This window comes from Podarcis bocagei (genome assembly GCF_964188305.1).
Source record: "Podarcis bocagei genome assembly, chromosome: 3".
In the NCBI taxonomy this organism is placed as follows: domain Eukaryota; kingdom Metazoa; phylum Chordata; class Lepidosauria; order Squamata; family Lacertidae; genus Podarcis; species Podarcis bocagei.
Genome location: NC_138127.1, coordinates 48,713,649 through 48,734,666, shown reverse-complemented (window position 1 = coordinate 48,734,666; position 21,018 = coordinate 48,713,649). Strand labels below are relative to the sequence as shown.

The 21,018-nt window shown below is 42.2% G+C and overlaps 1 long non-coding RNA gene across 2 annotated transcripts in view; it reads right to left on the bottom strand.

Moving 5' to 3' along the window:
- Positions 1-18,838, bottom strand: part of LOC308582835 — a 121,597-nt gene extending 102,759 nt beyond the window's left edge. The window contains exons 1-2 of one of the 2 annotated variants that reach the window (XR_014005904.1): positions 18,620-18,838; positions 5,831-6,421 (exon numbers count right to left, since the gene is read on the bottom strand). This is a non-coding gene — a long non-coding RNA (uncharacterized lncRNA). The remainder of the gene's footprint in view (positions 1-5,830; positions 6,422-18,619) is intronic. The other variant, XR_014005905.1, reaches the window with a different exon arrangement.
- Positions 18,839-21,018: the final 2,180 nt, after the last annotated feature.

The following is a 21,018-nucleotide window of genomic DNA, read 5'->3' as shown; positions in this document are numbered from 1 at the left end:
TACACTTTATCACTGTTGTTGGTAGAAAATAAGAAATTGGGAACTTTGACTTCAGAAAAAGGGACATGAGTGGGCCTTGCCAGCCAAAAAACTACTATGTTAGGCTCCAACTCCCCTCCAAGCCTGGCCTGGGATATTTGAGAATGGCAAAAATGAGGAGGAAGAGGAGGATTCAACCCTAGAAGGGAAAGACCTGGGGCAAGTGGGAAAAGGGATGGAGTGGCCATCCATGTACAGTGGTACCTCAGGTTACAGACGCTTCAGGTTACAGACTCCGCTAACTCAGAAATAGTACCTCAGGTTAAGAACTTTGTTTCAGGATAAGAACAGAAATTGCGCAGCGGTGGCGCTGTGGCAGCGAGAGGCCCCATTAGCTAAAGTGGTGCTTCAGGTTAAGAATAGTTTCAGGTTAAGAACAGACCTCCGGAACGAATTAAGTTCTTAACCTAAGGTACCACCGTACATACATATATAAATTAGTATCTGCAAATGCTAGGCAAATTGTGCTTCTATTGTCTGCCTATCCTTTTTCAGGTGTTTTTTTTTGTGTGTGTGTGTGTATGTGTGTGTGATATCCATAAGTCACCATACTAAACAAAGATGGTGGAGGCAAAAGATACAACAAAGCATAAAAGGATGGGTCCATTTCTCCACTCCCAGCTCCCTAGAGCAGTGTTTCCCAACCACTGTTCCGTGGCACACTAGTGTGCCGTGAGATGTTGCCTGGTGTGCCGCGGGAAAAATTAAAAAATTCGAAAGATTTTTTTTTAAAAAGTCAAATTTTCGATTGGGGCGCCATCACTAGATGACCCCTGGGGTTCCCTCCCTCCCTCCCGCTCTGCGCCTCCCTCCTCCTCCTCCTCCTCCTCCGGGGAGGCCGTTTCTGGCTCTCGGCCAAGGCTTGGTGGCTGCCACTCACTCACTCGCTCGCCCACCCGTCCCTCCATCCCTGCACCCGGCCTCTCCCCCTCCGTCCCCAGCGCAGGGGCTGCCGGGATCCGTAGTCCCCTCGCCCTTGGGCTCCGCGCCCGCGCGGGGTGCGCAAACTACGTTTCCCAGCGTGGCCTGGCGGGCCGGGTGTTTTGTTTGAATCGCTCTTCTCCCGGCCATGGAATGAGCGCAGCGGCGGCGGCCGGGCGGGCAGGGGCTCTTTCGCGCAGACCCCGCGCAGCCTGCCTGCGCCCCCACGGAGATCGGGCGGCAGGATGGAGCCCGGGGATCCCCGCGGAGGCGGAGCGGCGGAGGCGGAGGCTGCCCCCCAGGTAGGGCTGCGTCGGGGGGTTTTAATTTTTGCAATGCTGCATCCGCGCCGGAGGGGAAGCATTGGACCGCGGGGAGACCCCTTGGCGGGCGTGCAAGGCAATGCATGCGTGCAGGCGTTGCATGGAGTGCAATGCAATGCAATGGCAACGCGGCGCCCTGCATGCATGAATGCAACTTCCACCGGCGCTCCGGACTTGGCAGGTGAGGGGGGTCCCCAGTGGGCGGCAGAGAGAGCCGGGAGGGCGAAGGGGAGCCGGGGGGGAGCAGCGCTGCTCCCTGAGCCGAGCCCGGGGGGAAACTTCGGCGTCGTTGCGCCGGGTGTTGGAAGCGGAGGCTGGCGGGGGCCCCTCACCTGCAAAACCTGGTCGCCTCTCATATATTTCGTGCATTGCATTCATCACCCGCTTTCTCCTCCAAGGAGCTCCCGGGGGCGCGCGTGGTTCTCCCCGTGTTATCCTCGCAACAACAGCCCTGCGAGGTGGGTCAGGCGAGTGGCCCAAGGGAGCACCCAGGGATTGTCCTGGCCAGGTGGGGTGATTTGAACCCTGCTCTCTGCCCGGTCTTCGTCCTCATTTAGCCCCCACGTGTGCATGACTGTGCATGACTGAGGTTTTCCCCCCTCGTCTTGGCTATGGTGTGAGTCTGTCCTGTTAATTAATGGGGTTCTGCCTTCGGAGAAGATGAGCCAGCCCTCAAGGAGGTGATTATGTAATTTGCTAGCAATTCATGTCCCTCCCGGCGTGACGCTGCGCGCTGTAATGGTGGTGTGCCTCGAGATTTTTTTCATGAAACAAGTGTGCCTTTGCCCAAAAAAGGTTGGGAAACACTGCCCTAGAGGACCTATGGAATGTCATGAACAATGACAAATTTCCAACTATGAAGAAATACTAAAAGGTTAGAAAATGTGGCAATGCTCTTATAATTGTATACCCACATGAACATGGTGAACTATACTACAACCACACACTTAAGCCATTAGAATTATAAATAACTATAGGAGATACTTTAATGGAGCACCATACATTATGACACATGGGCAAATTTAATTTTGCCCTATCTATAACTTCCTATGCTTCCCATCAATCATGGTCGTGTTTCCAGGTTTTTTAAAAAATTATACCATGAACGTTAAGTGTTCAGTTAAGATTATTATATATTACTTTCCTTGCACATAAATACAGAGGCCATGATCTTGCCAGTGGCTATTGATTCTTTTTCCATTCCTTTCAACCTCCGACGCACCCTTGCAACCTGTAAACAAATCAGAGGCTGTGCAGGTTCTTATCCCAGAAGACCCACTGCAAACACAATTATGTTGGCTGTATTTTAAACCAATCTAACTTAAAAAAGGAAGTTGTGAATAACTGTAAGTATAGGAAACACAGGGAGAAAAAAGTAAGAAGGAGGTAAGGTTTAAAAAGGAGAACAGTTTTGGAATAAGTGAAAATGAAGTATGGAGTAGCGTAGCTGGAGACTAATCTCTTCCTTCCAGTCCCTGGATTCTTAGATTGGTTTGGAACAAGCTAAACTACTCTCCACCCAAATTAGGAAATTTGGCTCAGAACAAACTGATCTGAGTTAAATCAGGCCTGCATCTCAATTGCTTATTTAGCAGGGCAGCAACAGTCGCAGAGAAACAATTTAGATTGTTGGGATACAATAACTGACCCATCCTCTCTTCTGCTTTGATCAAAACCTCTCTCTCTCACACACACACCACTGCTTTTAAGTAAAAATAGAAACATTGAGAGAACTGCAGTATAAACTAAAGGAGCCGTGATTACAGATTTTCCATGACTGTGATTGTGGAAGTATTAATGAACGCATTCCATATAGATGTGATATTTTGTATCTGGCAGTCCTGACATTGCTGTTTTCTAACTTTATCAAGGCTAAACACCATTTCAATTTTAAAATGAGAAACATTCTGGTTTAGTTCTTGTTTGATTGATTGTTATTAATTAGATTTCTTACCTTCCCTTTACCATAAGGTCCCGGGTCAAGTTACAACAACATATAAATATATTATTAAGACCAGTTAAAACAATGTATGTGCATATGATTCTTCTGTTGCACTTGAAAATAGAACTTCTCAAGTCCAACATTCCCAAGTAAAGTACTCATATAAAGGAGATGCAACTTAAGGACAGTTTAGGCTCTGCATAACTCGTTTTAAAACATTTAAAACCGCAAGAGGAAAAGAAACTGAATCTACCGTAGTCAATGATTGATTTGAAGGGGGAGGGTCTCCACTACAAAACTGACATTGATGTATCATTTAATCTAACAGCACAACAACAAATCTTAAGGCAATCAATTTAAATGGTATTAATAGCACTATACAAATTATTCAGCTTCTGCCTTAATTTAGGAGGTTGGCTTCATATTTCTCCTGCAAATTTATCAAATAATTACTACTGCCTCCAGTGAGGGGTTTAACGGTTTCTCCATCGTCCCTTTCATGCACCAACATGTACATGTTGAAGGAGGTGAATTATTATCTCCACAGTATTTATCGGCACTTGCCAACCTAAGAAGCAATTCTGTGCCTTTCTTGTGCAAACTACTTCTGTTTTGGCATCTCTGAGCAACTGGCAACCAGCATCACTCAGATTCATTGCATCTTAATCCAACTGGAGCGCTGCTCTGTTTGTATCATCTCCTTTGATCTCCTAAGTCAAGAATGAGCAAAGGTCAAAACCTCCCCATTCTAGGGCCAGCCTTTGTTCATCTACAACATGCATTCTTATGCAAGTTGGACACATCTCAGCCTTTATGGAAATCATTCATATAAAGATGGGATATTTCCCCCCTCTTGGCTTTACTGACAATTGGATCCAAGTCCTGATCACTTTCCAGTATATTCAACTGAGTGTGAAAGGGGGAAGGGAAATGGTGCTTCAATAAATTCCTCAGAAAGCAGTCACTTTGGGAGCAAGCTCACAGAGGTTGAAGTGTCTCAAAAATAGGAACATTTTCCAATCCATTGTAGTGCTGACTCCACTGGGGAAACGCAGCCAGATGGACAGGGTATAAATAATAACATCATCATCATCATGTCCCGATACAGCTCTTAACATTTTTCTTAGTTCGTCCCCCCCCCCTCTAGAGGAACTTGTTGGAAACAAGGTGAGCTAAAGGAAGCTCACCAGTCACTACTGATAATGGCATGCTACATGACCACAGCAAGCATGCACACTAAAGCAAATGACACAGTAAGATTCAGGTAGGTAGCCGTGTTGGTCTGACACAGTCAAAATATATATAAAAATAAATAAAATGTCCGGTAGCACCATAGAGACAAACTAAGTTTGTTCTTGGTATAAGCTTTCGTGTGCATGTTGCATTAGCCTGCTGTTTACACACCCTGCATTTAAAAGACATTTGAAGCACATTATTCCCCCCCCCCCAAAAAAAAACCTTGGGAACTGTAGTTATTTTGGGGTTTCTGAAAATTGTAGTTCTTTGAAAGGTAAACTACAATTCCCGGGATTATTTGGGGGGCGGGGAATAATGCACTTCAAATGTGCTTTACCTGTGTGGTACATCCGCAGCATTGCAGTCAATGCAAACCGTACCCCGACAGCTATTCTGCCTACTAGAGGTAGTGTTTAAAAATCTTTTCTTACCATTGTGCTAATGAGCTTACTATCCATTCACCATGAATTTTTAGTGAGGTTTCTTCATTAAAGAATCAGCAACATTACAAAACATCAGTGGAGAGCTATTTGTTTGCAGCGCTGCTGTCATCAACCACCGAGAAGGCTTTTTGTTTGTTTGTTGCATTTTGTTTTCTTTTGCAGTATAGGGAGGAAATTAGCCACATCCCTGAACTGCGCTAAACCTTGTCAATAAACAACATTACAAGACACAAAATCATTACATCTGCTAGCCTCATTGCACATGCAATGAGAAAGGCCTGTGCTATAATCTAGCTTAGATACCGAGGAGTGGGGAGGGAGGCATACGTTTCTGAAGAGGGAAAGGAGGGAGACAAGACATTTGTGATGCTTATCAAGAAGCACAGCCTCACTCTTATATAAGAGAAATCTGATGCAATTTCCTAAAATCCTTGTTATATATCAAGGACAAAGAGAAGTTAACTGGTGCCCAAGCTGGATCAAAATTGTGCTGGCGCCTTCTTGCCTGCTCAAGTGTCTTAAACCGACCATGCATCATAAGTAAATTGTCCACTTTAATCAAATTCCACCTGAATCTATGGTAGGGAGACTTGCAGGAGATGTGCAATATGTTGAAAAATGGAAATATCTGAAGTTCTAATCAGATCACTTTAAATGGAAAAGTAGTGATCACTAAAACCAAATGAAATTAGGCTGCAGTAAATAGGAGGTAGATTATTAGATAAAGTCAGGGTGATCACAGGGAAAAAATATATTAGTACACTGAAAATACCATTTGTTCAGAAGAAAATTCCTTCCTTTATTTGTAACCTTGCTGGATTTGGAATTTTATTTTGAAAGAGACCTATTTATCTCTTCAGTTTTTCTCTGAAATATAGATGGAGAATTAATATGATATATCGGGTGTATTCTATGATTTCACTGACCTTATTAACCTTACATTTTTATACATCTGTAACAATGGTATCCAAGCTGTAGGGCCTTGGCATTTCTTCTTGCAATGAAAGGTGGTATCTAAATTATTTTTACAACCATTTTTGTTGTTTAGTCGTTTAGTTGTGTCCGACTCTTTGTGACCCCATGGACCAGAGCACACCAGGCACGCCTGTATTCCACTGCCTCCCACAGTTTGGTCAAACTCATGCTGGTAGCTTTGAGAACACTGTCCAACCATCTTGTCCTCTGTCATCCCCTTCTCCTTGTGCCCTCAATCTTTCCCAACATCAGGATCTTTTCCAGGGAATCTTCTCTTCTCATGAGGTGGTCAGTATTGGAGCCTCAGCTTCACGATCTGTCCTTCCAGTGAGCACTCAGGGCTGATTTCCTTCAGAATGGATAGGTTTGATCTTCTTGCAGTCCATGGGACTCTCAAGAGTCTCCTCCAGCACCATAATTCAATAGTTGGTCTAAGGTTGGTGTGTTTTCTACATTTCGGCTTCTTACATTCTCATTGATAAAAATCTTCTCTTACAACACCTGAAGCACAATGTGAGCCTGGAAGATTCAAGGGTCAAAGCCTGAGGCAGAAGCAAAAATAAGTCTGAATATTCTACTAATATTCTACTAGCAGACAAGATCGGGAACATAAATGGTACATCTATCACACATCTTATCCATATGGGCTCAATACCAATTCAATACCATTGTTGGTAGGCCAAATAAGTTGAAGATAGAGACATAGTTTTAACCCCAGGTACTTCATTATTAGGGTCTCAGCTATTGACCATTGTGGTATTCAACATACATGGAGATCCAGAGATGTTCTCTTTTTAAAATTTATTTGTTAGCAAGTGTCTGATTGCGCTCAAATTAGCTGAACTGTAGAAGTTCACATTATCACATGAGGGGCCAGGAGACATGACATGGCCTTTGCAACAGAACTAAATGCACATTCCTGAAACCCCAGTCAATCCATGTTCTCTCTTAGCATGACTGCACCTTAGGAGAGCTAAGGTGTTCTCAGTGAAGTCAGTTACTTCTTCCATAGGTATCTTGCTGCTTAACTCTAAGGTTCAAACAACAACAACAACAACAACAACAACAACAACAACAACAACAACAACAACAACAACAACAACAACAACAACAACATATTATGTGTGCCTGGAAAATGGGGGAGAGGGAATCTGTGGCACTCCAAATGTTACTGAACTGCTGCTACTACTACGTTACTCCCTGACTGCTGGCTATGTTGGCTGGGGCTGATGGGAGATAGAATTCAGCAGTATCGGGAAGGCTTTCCATTCTAGCTGTAGAAGAATTCCATCATGATACTGAAGGAACTGCAATGCAAATGGATCCTGACTAAATCCAAACGCACAGATTTTCTGCAGAAATCAACTGTTTGGGGTTGGGAAACTGGAATAAAAAATTGAATTCCTCATCTAGGACAGCTGTTTACTGTCCTGTCAGACAGTATTAGTATTAGTATTAGTATTAGTATTAGTATTAGTATTATGCAAGAAGGAACACTGGGTCCCTGTTGGCAGTTTATACCAGGAGAGATAAGTATACTACCCAAATTCAGAGACAGGATATGCTTAACTGGTACTTTTAACCCCCTACATTAGAATTAACTGGATAGGCCCTTGGGATTACAGTTGCCAAGTAACTTTTTAGAATGGCACCAAAAAGTTCTAAAATGTTTGAACACTTGGTGTTTTAAACCCCCTAAGGTTGAAACATTGATTTTTACCAGATGTTACTTAAAATATTGTTGAAAAGCATTTGCAGTGAGCCAAGCATGGATCAATTGAAGAGAACATCACTGACCTGTGAGTTTGCCAGCAGCTCAGATTTGATACGAAGGAGATCAATAGAACTGCTTAAATCAATATAGCCTTTCTGAATGGGGCTGTTGACTAAGCAAAATTTAAATAAAGTTTCCACTTTTTTGCTAAAAAAAAAGCCCTAATTGGTTAACACACTGCATAATTTTTTTCTAGATAAACACAGTCAATTCCCAACTAAAACACATGCTCAAAAAACCAAGTGATTAAATGCAGGCATAGGATATACATGACATTTGTTGCAATAGGTGGAAATAAAGCTAAGATGTGCCATGTGGGGCAATCCTAATCTAAAAACAGATTAAGAATGTTTCCATGTCCTCTAATGAAACACTATATGAGTACCCAGAAAACAATACTTTTCTTAAAAGAAAAAGGGAAAGAAACCCTTTATGGTAAAATGCACTACAGTTGCAAGAACACCAGGAACTACCCTCCTGTAGTACACTTGTCACTTGACCTAGGAAGAGCCTTCTGGATCAGACCAGTGACCAATCTAGCCCAGTATCCTGTTCTCATTGTGGCCAGTCATCTGGCTTATGGGAAGCCCACAAGCAGGACCCAAGTGCTTTCCCCACCTAGGCTTCCAGTAACTGGTATTCAGAAGCATGCTTAGAAGGGTTGGTGGAAGGTACAGGGAGTTTTCCCAAACTGCAGGGACCCCCACTGTTGCTCCTACTTCCCAGTCAATGCACTAAGTAAGTGGAAGAGGGGAGTGTTTGTGAGGCTGGTATGAATGACTTTGGTGGACCATGGGAGGGTGGGTGAAGCAGAATTGCCTTACCCAATCTGATTGGCTTCAGAGACCCACTCGCCCACCCCAGTTTTGATGAGGGCAAGCAGGGGAAATGTCAATCTAATCCAAGGAGGGCCTGGGCAGACTTGGTCCTTCCATCAATGCGGTTTTTCATTTGCCCCACCGTTTCCCCCAGGGAAACCTGTTCTTTACCTCTGAATCAGAGCAAATGCCAGTCCACAGAAAACCTCGGTGATGTTTGCTCCGATTCAGCGGTAAAGAGCAAGGTGGCAGAACAAGTGGCAGTGTGGATGAGCTCTTAGTCAATGGAGCAGCGATGATCACTGAGATATCCCTGATCCAGAAAAGAAACAGCCCATGAGCTCACAGGTTTCATTTCAGAATAGGAACTGGTGCTGAGGTTTGATCCAAGGAGAAAGAATCCCAAACTAAAGGTGAGATGTATCTTTATTCTAGTTATGTGCTTTAGTAACCTCACTGAACTTTTTAATGACATGGTACAAGCAGAAGTGGGAGGGAAGACAGAGGAGTTTCAGCAAAATGTCTCAAGTTGGTTGTGCAATCCCTAATGGCTATTTGAAAAAGGATCTGCATTACTGAGAGGGGAGAGAAGAAGGGCCTATCGAGTTCTTTAACAGTGCTGGATACATTTCCCACCCACATTTACACCCACTATTTATTGTTTATTTAACCCCACAGGAGCAATACAGGGCAGATCTATATTACTGTACTCTGAAGTGCATTTGAAATTCTTGAAGTTTAAGAGCAAGGCAGGATTTGATTTTATTTTTCTGCAAGATTTTAGTTGCTGAACTGGGAAAAGGCAGCAGCAATGTGTAAGTGTGTGTGTTTTAAAAGCAGGTTTTGGACATCTCTGTTGGATACTGATCAGAGCTCTTTGTGGGATATTGGTCAGGCTGCTTCTCCCTGCCACCCCCACCCCCACTGGCCCACTTCAGAAATCTCTCAATAGATGCATGTATGCATGTCTCCTTATAAATAGTTTCCATTTAACTTTGTGTCAGTGAAGCTTTTAGTGGCTTACCAGTCTGCTCCTGAATTGACTTATGTAACATGAAGCAAAAGATGACATGGGGAAATGTGATTTGAAATGCTTATATAACAATTAGTGTGGGGGAAAGCCAATCATAAGGAAAATGCCTAGCCATTAAAAAGTTTGGCAAGGTTACTAAAGCACATAACAAGGTCCAAAAATGTTTTGCATTGAGAATCAGGTGTTACAGTATATTGTTAAAGGAAATGCTTTTGCACTGACTTTGTGTTGCAACATGTTGCAATTTCCCCTAGCTTCTCAACAAACCTCCTCTGAAGGGTAGAAGAGTCGCTGTCTAATTAATCATTTCTGCCCCCTGCACTTCCTATAAAGATTTGCAGAAAGGCATGTCCAGAAATCCATGTGCCTGCATTCTCACATGTAAATTGTACTCCTCAGAGTGCCAAATATTTTATGCTTATCCTCTTCTGGAACAACTCCAGTGTTGTGTGACTTCCCCAACCAGTAATAGCTAACTAATTATTACACCTTGAACTTTTCAAATGCAAAATTTTTTCTTTTCTTTTTTGCAATTAACCTTTAGTGGAAATAAATGGATGTGCACTCAGATAATGGTTACATTTGATGGATCTGGCTCCTGTGGAATGTTTTGCAGAATAGCTGCTAATTCTCTGAAGCAGCCATTTTGCTTATTATTATTATTATTATTATTATTATTATTATTATTATTATTACTACTACTACTACTACTACTACTACTTTGCACTTTGTTCTCTAGGCAATGGAAATAGTCTTTGTGTGGCTTGGTTTTCTTCAGAAGTTGGGGGACTGGTGGAGAAACAGAAGAACATAAGAAGGGCCTGATCCAGCAGGCTCTCACAGCGACCATGCGGGTGCCCTGGGGAAACTCATAAGCAGAACCTTAGTGCGACTACAGTCTCCTATGCATTGTTCGCCTAAGACAAATTGCCAGAACATGACGAATGCCCCAGCAGCACTGACTGTACAATATTCACCAGGATTTAGGGGTACACTAAATATCAACAGCTTTACTGACTCTCACAAAGACTCTGCTGAAATAATAATTTAATTTAATTTAATATAATTTAAAATTTAATTTAATTTAATTTATTCATTCACTCCTACCCTGCCCATCTGGTAAAACATGATAAAACTTCAAATATTAAAAACTTCCCTAAACAGGGCTGCCTTCAGATATCTTCTAAAAGTCAGATAGTTGTTTATCTCCTTGACACCTCATGGGAGGGCGTTCCACAGGGCGGGCACCACTACTGAGAAGATCCTCTGCCTGGTTTCCTGTAATCTCACTTCTCACAGTGAGGGAACCGCCAGAAGGCCCTCAGAGCTGGACCTCAGTGTCTGGGCTGAATGATGGGGGTGGAGATGATCCTTCAGGTATACTGGGCCAAGGTCGTTTAGGGCTTTAAAGGTCAGCACCAACATTTGAATCTGAAACACTTTGAAAGCTATCACTTGTGTCCCTGGTTAACTCAGGTTGATCCTGTGAAGGAGCAGAACAATTAAGATAGAGATAGGGTGAGAGTACTGAGGTAGTAAAAGAAGAGTGAGGAAAACATGACCCTCTAGATCAGGGTGGTCCACCTTGCAAGAGTACTTCAACACAAAACCCGTGAGCCACACAGTGAATTAACTTTCCATATCGTAAATTAAAGTGTTTGCAACATAGTAAATATTATTTAATATATACAATTAATATATGTAATTGAATATATATAATTAAATTCTCTCTCTCTCAATATATATATAATTTAATATAATTAAATACCCTACACACACACAATTAATTTGTTTAATATACTTATTACACAATACACAAACAGATTAGCAACGGAAACATTGAGTTCCTGTCTGGATAAAAAGGCGGGGTATGAATAAATACAACAACAACAACAACAACATGATTTTAGAAGGCTTTCAGTCAAAAGGATAGAAGCCTCTTATGCAGACAGCCCATGAGGGAGGAGTGTCAGTCAAGGAACTCGGAGACAAGGAGTTCAATTCCTTTCTCAGTCATAAAGCTCACTGGGGGACTTTGTGCCAGACACTCTTTCTCAGCCTAACCTATCTCACAGGCTTACTTACTTCTGAGTAGACATGGTTAGAATTGTAGCAATTAGCCACTTTGTAAACTTTAGGTGCCACAATACTTTGTTGTTTTTGCTGTAAAAGACTATGAGGGCTGCATCTCTGGAAATTAATTACTTTGAAAGGGAACACACAGAGAAGGGAACTATCTGTAGATATCTGTTGATGGCTGATACACATGTGAAATTACGGGCTATGATATATGTACCAGAACCTTATATTTCTGCATCAGTGCACAAAGAAATGGAAGATATAGTTCTGCAAAATACAGTGGTACCTCTGGTTACATACGCTTCAGGTTAAATATGCTTCAGGTTACAGACTCCTCTAACCCAGAAATATTACCTCGGGTTAAGAACTTTGCTTCAGGATGAGAACAGAAATTGTGCAGCAGCGGCGCAGCAGGCCCTATTAGATAAAATGGTGCTTCAGGTTAAGAACAGTTACAGGTTAAGAACAGACCTCCAGAACGAATTAAGTACTTAACCTGAGGTACCACTGTACACCATTTGTAGTGGAATGGAAAATCCCAGATGAAAGTGTGAATGACTGGCAGAATGGATTGAGGCAGTTCCATGCATCTCTAATTCCATGCACCACTATTTGGCTCGCACCCACCATTTCCACAGTGACAAATGCACCCATACCTGCTTGCCACCATACATAAAAGCTTGTTGCTATGTCACATGTCAGAACAATCCACACAAGTGGAAATTCCAGGTGCTCAGTCATGGCAAACACTAAATCCCCAGAGGGAATTTTCATTTTTTTTATTCCACTTTCCTAACCCCAAACAGTAGGTTTCTAAGGAAAATTCACCTCCCCTTTAGAAGTTTAGCTGGTTCCATTTGCTCTTCCGTTCCTTCAGTAAACTCAGTGATTTGCATCAATCAAAGGCTCAGATGTTCTTGTGCATACACATTTCACTCAAAGTTACATTGCATCTGGGCTTTCCAATCCTACAGCCACTTAAACAGATACTTACTTTTGCACAGGTGTGTTTTCCTTCTAGGCCAAAGCTGGATCAAATACATATGTTTTTTAAGTAATTCACATTCAAAATTCAACATAGTTTTGTTTTTTTAAAACTTATTTAACTTACATCCTACCCTTCCCCCTGAAAGAGCCTAAAACAGTTAAAAATATTATCACAACCAGTGATTTCAAGGGTGTACATTTCAGCCATCAAATGCCTAGCTAAACAAGTCAGTAATGAGGAAGACAGACACATCTCACCAGGAAGGGCAATCCACAAATAAGGGGTCACCAGTGGAAAGTTCCTGTTATGGGTCAACACCAACCAGGCCTCACCTGCCAATTGTAGGGTGTGAGGTGGTTGATATTGGGGAAGGAGCCCTTTTAAGTAATTGAGTACCAAGCCATTTAGGGCTTTATAATATGGTATGAACACCTTGGGGACGCGGGTGGCGCTGTGGGTTAAACCACAGAGCCTAAGACTTGCCGATCAGAAGGTCGGCGATTCGAATCTCCACGACGGGGTGAGCTCCCGTTGCCCGGTCCCTGCTCCTGCCCACCTACCAGTTTGAAAGCACGTCAAACTGCAAGTAGATAAATAGGTACCACTCCAGTGGGAAGGTAAACGGCATTTCCGTGCGGTGCTCTGGTTCGCCAGAAGCAGCTTAGTCATGCTGGCCACATGACCCGGAAGCTGTACGCCGGCTCCCTCGGCCAATAAACCGAGATGAGCACCGCAACCCCAGAGTCGGCCACGACTGGACCTAATGGTCAGGGGTCCCTTTACCGTTATGAACACCTTGAATTGGGACTGATAATTCATTGACAGCTAGTGCAACATCAGACTGCCCTAGCCTAGGAGATGCATTCTGCACTAGAAGTAAGCTTTGGACCATCTTCATGGGAAGCCCCACATACAGCACATTACAGCCATCCAAATGAAAGGACACCAGAGCATGAACAACTAAGGCCAGGCTACCCCGATCCAGGAATGACCATAAGTGGCAAATGAGCATGGGCACTCCTAACCACAGAACCCACTAAGGACAAGTTGGAACAAATGAGTACTTGCAGACTACTAACCTATTCATTTAGACCAAAAGGCCTTTGTTATGGCTGTAAGTGCTGCTCCTGCAGAGAAGAGTTCTGCCATGAAGTATGGCATCTACATCCTGAGAGCAGTTCAGATTATGCCCACATAAAAGCCACCCACACCTCCCATTCTGGCTACAATAAGCCAGCAGGGCATAGGAAGTGGCAATAGCTCCACCATGGATTCTGTTATCCATCACCATCATAGCTTGGACAAGCTATATGTGGTTCACACCAATTTTTTAAGAGCGTCCATAGTATCATATTTTAAATATAAAAATATTTGCCCAAATCCACAATCTATTTCTAAGCAAAGCATTCCAACAACTGGCTTAGTGAAAGTTGAACCAATTGTAGTTTGCATTTATGGTTTATTATAGTCTTATGAGGACTTAAATGTTATCACCCCTTCTTAGCTAGAGGCATTACATGCACATCCCCATGTGGCTTCTTTTTACAAACTCAAGCTGGGACTGTGTGCATGGCACTTTTCCAGAAAGGTTAACATCCTTTTGATCAGTCATTCAGCTGATGGGCTAGATAAGAAGAGCCAATGTAACTATCTTATAAAAGAAAATTAAATGAATTATTAGGGATCGTGCTTATGAAATATCTGGCACTGTACCAAAGAAGGTTAGTAATCTAAAAGGTGCCTGCCATTTGAAAAATTTAAAAAGCAAGAGTCCTGTATGCCCATAAACACTACTCCTTGCATTCAATTAAAACCTAGAATTTGTGGACAGGTTTCATACTTTATATACTCCTACCATAGAGATGCAAGTGGCTCTTGATTTTTTTTTATCACACTGCTTGATATTTCTGTGTTAATATTTTGCTTAACATTGCAATGGATATTTATTGCACTTTGCTATTACACATTTTTGGTTGTTATTTTATTAGTGTAATGTTTGGTTGTTATTTTATTAGTGTACTGTTATCGCGAGCAGTTTATAACTTATACAAACAAACCAACAAGCTAAAGTCCTGTTACTCACCTATCCTTTACAAACCTCTTGGCTTAGGAGGGACAGAAGCAAGACTAGCCTTCACAATGATGCAACAGAGAGAGAGACACACACACAGACATACTTTTAAGTCATGAGGGACTCTGAACCCTCAACCCTCTTCAGTTAGCTTGAATTGCTCCCATGTATCAGTACATCCCACCTCAGGTAGGATTCCAGAGGAATCAATACTGTTCAAGTAGCCTAAAAGTACTATTTGAGGGGAATTGCCTACTATCTCAAACACTAAAAGCCAACAAGGTACCTGCCAAATGTTGCTGGACTCCATTTTCCATCATCCCTAACTATTGGTGAAGCTGGTGAAGCTCATGGGAGTTGTAGTCCAACAACATCTGGAGTTCACCAGGTTGACGTTCATGCATGTCATTCTCCTCAGTGTCCTAGCTATACATAGCATAGATATGTGAAAAAAATCCCTCCCTCCACAAACACATACGCAACACCACTCATGAGGTCTATTTCTATAACCCATTTGGATATATTATACACTGTGAGTTAACCAAGAATTTAATTGCAAGCCAAAAGTTCATGGGCATTTTGTCAACTTTACATTCTGTCAAATATATTGCACATACAGAGGGGAAGGGGTGGAGAAGGGGAATGCAAGCTGTGTATTTCTGTGGCAAGGGGGGGAGGGGAAGTGAATATAAATAAGAAGAACTTTTAAAATGTCAGTCAAGATTGGCCTGAATTCCAGAGATACAGAGCACCTGCAGATTCCACCAGCTTCGGCGGGTGTTTACATTTTTTGCAAGTCAGGCCACTTGGGCATAATATTAGCAGGTTATTGGCAGCCGTGGCAGCTTCATCCTCTCTTATTATTCAAACCTCGGGAATTGTTTGCTTCCTTTGGTAATGAGACACTGTCCCCAATTCATAAGTGCATGATATATTCTTATTTCAGGAATGTGACAGAACATGAGAGATGCTGTCACTCTGTACAATCTTCCCCAACCTTCCTGACCTACTGCAAAGAGGCAAAACAAAGGAAGGAAATGGATTGTTTTATGATTTGTTAGCAAGGGTGAAAAGAGCTGGTACCGCAATCTGCAGATTTTATTTTTTTTTAACCACAGATACTCACTGGCAAGTGAGTATATTTGCAATATACTAAGGCTGCAGCTATAAAAGCAATTATTCCAGAGTCAGATTGCTCCAGAATATGTGATCTGAGGTTTTCCCAGAGCAATTATTCCAGAGTCAGATTGCTCCAGAATATGTGATTTGAGGTTTTCCCAGAGCAATTATTCCAGAGTCAGATGGCTTCAGAATATGTGATTTGAGGTTTGTTTGTTTTTTGTCAAAATGTGGCATTGGCTCACAGTTCAGTGACCTCTTTAAGTGGAATGCAAAAATCCTCCATGTTGAAATTCATGGATCTTGTGTAGGCCTAATGCTGTGAAAGTCACACCAAAAACAGACCAGAGAAACTGCGATGACTAATCCAATACCAGCTTAAATATTCAAGTCATGAATGACGTAAAGTTTGTCTATTTCTGTCTATTTCAGTTTCTCATTTTTCCAGTCTTTAGGTTCAGTTCTCCACATTTCCAAATTAGTTTGTGATTTTTTTTAAAGTCCTCATGAAACTCCATCAGAATTGTAGTGCAAATTTCTCCTCATATGCACATTTTAGTATAATTTTTGCCATGTATATAGATGGAGAAAGAGAGTGCATCATAATGCATCTTTGTATGTCATTTTTATCGATAGGCATTTATAAGTGCCCCAACATATGCATTTTTGTACACATTGCAAGGCTGGAAAACTATGGAAAACTATATATTGCAAAATTCAGAAAAGTGTGAATTTTGAAGGATGAATGCATTTTGGTTTACACATTATTTCCGAAAGTGTGAATTATATAATTTTGCACTTAGATGCAAACTGAATCAAATCTCTCCCCCATCCCTAGTTTTGAAATACACATTGCATGTATCTTTATTGCCTACCACATTGTTACATATCCAAAATGGTATGCACATTCCCATACTTCCAAAGAATCCCAGGAACTGTAGTTTATTCCTCACAGAATGACAATCCCTAGCAGCCTTAACAACCTACAGGTCCCAGGAGTCTTGGGGGTGGGGGTAAGTGGTCTTTTAAATGTTTGGTGAGTATGCAGCCCAGATTGATAGCAAAACCTTGCGAAACAGTTGCTTAATCCTTTCCTTCCCAGCCATTTGCTTCCTCAAAATCACTCCCATTCCCCTTGTGTGTGTTTGTGTACCCAACATAGGGAGATAAGCTATACATTTCTTCTTAACTGAAGAATGTTGTGATTGAGTATGGGAAATCCTAGTTCAAATCCCCAAACCTGTAGTGCTCCTCCAGGCTGGAGAGTGATATTCTGCTCTTCTGTGAAGCTCACTAGTAGCCTTGATCAAATCACTAGCTTTTCTTCCTGCCTGCTGTAAGCATGAAGGGCAGGATGCATGTAAGACAAATGAATTCTTCACACAGGATTCAGCAAAGAGTTGTGAAGCCTCTTCTGCTAAGAAGTACCCTTGTAGAAGCACTATTGTAGAGCAGGAAGGGAGAACCTTCGAGCCTTCAGGTGTTATTGGACTCCAACTCCCATCAGCCCCAGCTACCATGGCCAATGGTCAGAGGTGAAGGGAGTTGTAGTCTAATGACAGCTGGAGGGCCCCAGGTACACCACCCCTCCTCTAAGAGCCATTTACATGCATGGATCTGTAGAAAAAGTAATCATTGTGAGGAAGGGGCGATAAACAAAGCTACAAAAGAGTTAAACATTATGGCAAAGACAGTTATGAACATGAACATTATGGCAAAGACAGTTTGAGGGACAGACTAGACTGATAGGATTGTGTCTGTACTCTGTTCACCATGCCTCTTATTCCACAAACAGAGAAAACAGATCCCTATCCACAATCTAAATTATGACAATTAGTAGAAACAGAAGTATAAATTAGAAACTGATAATATGTATGAAATGGTGGTGTAAGATTTGATGGCAGATACCCGAATGAAGTCTGATGAAAATTTTTGCATGTCGGCTGTTGAGAATTTCTTGCAAAGAGAATATACTATGTCGGGACTCTGCATAATCCTAGTTTTGCCCCACTCACAAGGATATTGGGCTTGGCAAGGACAGTTCTGTGGCAAATTTCTGCAAGGGGAAAACAGGGTGTCCTGAAATGACTGGATTTCTGCAAGAGGAAAATAGAAATGAGTTTATTCTGTCCAAGGGGGCTAGCAGGAACAGAGAGCCATTCCTATGATGGGACAAGCAATGATCTAAAAATAAGCCAGCTAGTCAATCTGCTATGTCTCCCAGTTCCCAGCTTTGTAAACATGTGCCCTATTACACTGTTTATGTGGCCTTCCAGGTTTTCAACTAGGACAGCTGCAAATGGGAATGGCACCTTCTTCGGCACCCTGGGATATTTATTTATCTCACTCATCTTTGGGATTCAGTGTCATGGTTTTGTTATTTACACACAGCACCTTCTGAGATGGTAAATAAGATTTTGTTCCCCTCCTGTGTAAACAGTATACAGCCTGCAGATCTTCGCAGATAAACAGCTGCATAGACGCTAATGGATATGTTTTGCAGAGTTGTAGGGTCATAAATCTAGGGCTCCTTGGCCCAGCCCTCACTCCCACCCCGCAAAATAAAGGTCAAAATGTGCCCTGTAGGCTTAAAGAACAGCTTGTAAACTTCATTGCAACATGGCAGATAGATCGCTAAATAGCGCATGCAAGAGCAAAGTAAATTATTTCTGGAAAATGTACTAATGGTCAGACTGGAAGCTCCTGTCCTTTGGAAGAGTGAAAATCGCAGAGGAGGATTCCACAGGGACAGAATTCAGTGTAGAGCATAAGGAATGATGTGGAGTGATGGAAAGTTTGTCGTCTTCTTTTTTTCATCGGGAGTTATTTTAAATGAGATTATAAATAGAAGCTCTTACCTTACAATAGCTTTGACAAATCCTCACTTCTCCAGGAGTTCAGCTGCACTGTGCACATTCTCACGCTCTTCCTTTAAATGACCGTACTTGGGTAGTGCAAGTGGGCATCAAATTTCAAAGATAAGGGACAATTATGGAACAATAGGGCTCTGCTCTGAAGAGGACAAGGCAGCTAAAGTATTCTGAAATGCAGGATGTCCACTGAAACAACAAAGCAAAACAGAATGCCTGGCTAGGCACTTCTCCAACATGAACCTTTGGCTTGGCTCAGCTTTTTATGGGTGAAAGGCCATTTTTTAAAGAGACAGCTTCTGTTTTGAAATTTACATGTTGTGTGCAAAGCCTTATTTGCTCCTAAACAGACATTTCAGAAACATGACAAGAAGGCTTCAGTGTAAGGCTCTGGAAAAGAGGTAGGAACCCGTGGCCCTTCAGTGTTGCTGAACTACAATTCCCATCAGCCCCAGCAAGCATGGCCAATGGCTGAGGATGATGGGAATTGTAGTTCAGCAACTTCTAAAGGTCCACAGGTTTCCCACACCTGTTCCAGAATAATATTTATCAAGTTTTGAGTGCTGGCATTGCCAGCACTCTTTTGTCCCCATCAGGCAATTTATGGTGTTGGGGGGAGGGGAAAAACTTACCAGCATTCCTGCAGTCTCCCTTCTTCTGATAGACACCATTTTTGTTTTCTCAGAATGCTTCCATATTTATCTGCATATAGACTAGGGCTAGGGAACATATGTCCAGATTTCAGTTATCTGGAATGATGCAAGCTGGAGTCCCACAACATCTGGAGGGTCCCAGATACCCAAATCCTGGTGTAGATTGATAGAAATTAGATTAATATCTGAACCAATCCTTAGATCAGCATTGCCCAACTTGATATCCTATGGATGCTCTAGATTATAGCTCCCATTATCCCCAATCATTATCAGTGCTGACCAGAGCAGATGGGCATTAAAGTTCAAAACAACTGCAGGGTTGGAGAAGGATGCCTTAAAGTAAGTGAGATGATAACTGTATTATTTGGCTACATATTTCAGGCAGAACCTGTAAGGAAGATGTGAAAATTTTTAATAAAACATCAGTCTGATTCATGATATTGCAATAGGGTTCTTTGGTTATATTACTCCAAGTGCCTTGGTTTCTTCTTCTTCTTCTTCTTCTTCTTCTTCTTCCTCCTCCTCCCCTCCTCCTCCTCCTCCTCCTGACCCTTCTACTAGGCTTTTAAAATGGCAGGCTGTCCTGTGCAAGAGAAGTATCTATTGAACCTAAAAAACAATGTCCTCTGTTATCATTATGGCTGTTTGGAAAATCTCATGGTGAAGAATTACCCTGTGTAACCAGAACCCTGTCCCTCCCACACTGTCAGCTTAGCATTTGTTCCTATTTGAGGGAAAGAGGGAGGGAGGGTTATTTGCTGGCTAAATGCACCGAGAGAGATGATACTACTTAGCACTGAGGTGTTAAAAGTCGCTTTGTGGATGGGAGATGAATTGGACTGAATCATGGTCACAGCACAGCAGGAGAGAGTAAGAAGAAAGTCATTGAATTGCATCCCCCCCACTCCTCCAAGCAGGGTCTCTTTAAACCGAAGCAGCAAAAAAAGGGGCAAAGGCCAGCACTGTATTCTGCATTGGTTTCTGTTAGTTTCACTAATTATTTATTTGAATTCCATTTTCTTTCCAGTACACATTATGATTGGGCAAAAGCAAGCATGTTATGCAGCTAACAAACTTTCCTCCCAGCCCTTAATAGCACAAATTCCTGAAGCTGGTTTTCAGTGCTCCCAATACAATGCTTGATCAGGAAGAACAATTAGGGGTTATCTGTGAAGGACATCAAGGGCAAGAAGAGAAACAAAAGAGAGCAAAGCCATTACGGGGGTTTTTTATGGTCTCCACCTGTTCCATGCCATCTTCCACAACTAACTTGCTGTCCTGGTTATTTTATCTGCCTCTCACACTGCTAGGTTCCCTGACTATCAGACATCTAACATACATTCCACAGGAGGCCTAGGCAACCACAGCAAATTAGCTATCCAGATGACTACTTAGGCCCTACAATTTGATTTATCAAAGTCACCTCAGGCTAGTTTCATAATCACAACTATGTGAAAATAAGGTATTCATGCTTAATTCAGCTAATATGACAATAACACACCATAGCATGACAGACCCTCCAAGTTTCCCTTTTTTCCAGGGACAGCACCGGATTTACAGAAACCACCCCAGTTTCTGATTTGATCCTAGAATGCCCCGCTTTTCTTAACACGTCCCTATTTTCATCGGAGAAATGTTGGAAGGTATGGAGTTATCCAACCACCGAGCCATCTGAAGGCAGCCCTGTCTATGGAAGCTTTTTAAAGTTTAATGTTTTATTATGTTGTTATATGT